The sequence below is a fragment of the Myotis brandtii genome, unplaced genomic scaffold (genome assembly GCF_000412655.1).
Source record: "Myotis brandtii unplaced genomic scaffold, ASM41265v1 scaffold1094, whole genome shotgun sequence".
Lineage (NCBI taxonomy): Eukaryota > Metazoa > Chordata > Mammalia > Chiroptera > Vespertilionidae > Myotis > Myotis brandtii.
In genome coordinates, this window is record NW_005353728.1 from 4,635 (window position 1) to 6,746 (window position 2,112).

Consider the following 2,112-nt stretch of genomic DNA (forward strand, 5'->3'; position numbering starts at 1 on the left):
GGCACCGATGAGCTGAAGGCACTGCAATGTTTGGGGACAGACATGCAACTTGCATCTGACAGCAAATTTGAGATGAAGGCATTCTGCTGGCATTGGATGGCTGCTAAGACTGGGAGACGGCACAGCCAATGACAGCTCTCATCGGGGACGGAATGCCATGAACACACCATGAGAAAAGACTTTTAATGGACCGATCAGCTACGCGGCCTTTGGGAACACTGCTGTCACAGGTAGCATTGCAAATGCAATGGACAGCCCAAATATCCTGCGCTGACACTGACCACAGGGAAGGGAAAAAAGCACCAATCCGTAAACATGCTCCATGGAGATTTTCACAACTACTGGAATGATGGCACACATGTGGTAAAGCCCAATTCTTTGCCCATCATGGTCAGCACAGTCAATAAGTGACGTAGGAGTGCTTACATGTGCACAGTCAGGAAGATCACATTGATTCAGCAGACAGTGTCAGAAAGAGGAAACATCCCATGGAATCGATCCATGCTGCTACTCCCTCAGGAATGGCACGCCACGCAATAGATTGCACAGCGTGCGCGGTCATCATGCCCTTGGAAATTGTCAAGGGTAAATGCTCTCTCTATGGTGGCATGGGGTTACTATTCAATGGAGTATGAGGCACCGGCCACAAAATGGAGGCCTTAACGGTGCCTGAAGAAAATGGAGGCCTTAACGGTGCCTGAGGAAGTGAAGACGATAATGATTCCAACACAGGGCTTGTCACCATGCGTCACTAGCCTCTCATTCAAGTGGGTGCAGGGACAGTCTGAACCAATACCATGATCTGTGAGGACCATGAAGACATCACCAGGACCAAACTCTAGAAGAGCATGGACCTTCCTAACGGAACCCACTTCACTCGCACACAGGGTGAGCTACAAGCTTGCTCATCTCGAGCCTCAACAGCATGGGAGATTAAACTCAAAACTGCAAGCACTGCATCACCAGAAAAAAGAGGCAAGCACTCTGAAAGCACTGTCACTGCTCCTGTGAAATACAGGGAGACAGCATCGTAAGGGCAAGCACAGCAGCAGCCATGGACAACAGCACTGCTGTGCAGATACAGTACCTCCTTTGCAGGGCTTCTGCCATGTTTCCAGTGCTGTAATGCCATGCTTCTTGTTTTGCGACATTCTTCTCCTAGTCTGTGGTTTGTGAGCAGGCTCACGTATTCCTTCCATGCACACGGCAATAATCCTCGCGCCATGCTGCTGCCACGGAAAGGGCAAGCAGTGGCATGTACACATCTCAGGTAAGGACTTGCATGCCAATGCTCACAAATGTCACGCACAGGGCCAGCAATCGAGCAGACATGACAGCTGAGCACAGTGGGAACAGGGGAGAAACCCCAACAGGGGAAACAGGAGGGGAAGTTCTCAGCTGATGAAGCTGCAGCACACACAGGCAGCAGGACATGTCATGGAACAGAAGGTAAGTTCATGACACGGGACAGACACACCCATCCAAGAGCATGAGCAAGCATGTGGGAAAGACCCATTCTGCACTCTGCTGCACATGCTGATGGCAACATCAACAGAATGGTGACTGGCATCCTAGGAGCACAGGGCACGGGACCTGCACACACTGTCCTCCTAAGCACTGCAATGAGCTCAGGAGAACTTCCCCGTCAGTGCTGTCCATGCCACCACCGTAATGGGCCCTGTCGCATCGTCAGTGTGGCTGGACTCATCGTACCGGGAACATGAAGGCACGACACACGCACGATCATGGCAGACGAACACACGACAGCCACCAGGCACTCAAGGCCATAACGCACAGCACAATGCTGCCAGTGCTGGAAAGCACACAGCATGTTTCGAGGGTTAGAAGCACATGCAAAGGCCAGCACCAAACCAACCAGCAAGCAACTCCCACCACAACAGCACACACAACCAGCAGGAAGGCAGCAGACCAATCGGAAAATGAGAAAGCACACTGCACCACAGCACAGTGCAGGACAGAGCACACAGACTGCACAGCAGGGGCAGCACTCACCTTTCCTGGCAGGCGGTCCGAAATCATTCACCGCAGTGCATGGCAGACGCTGCCACTTCCCAGGGAGCAATGCCACAGAGCTGCCGCCACACATCCCTG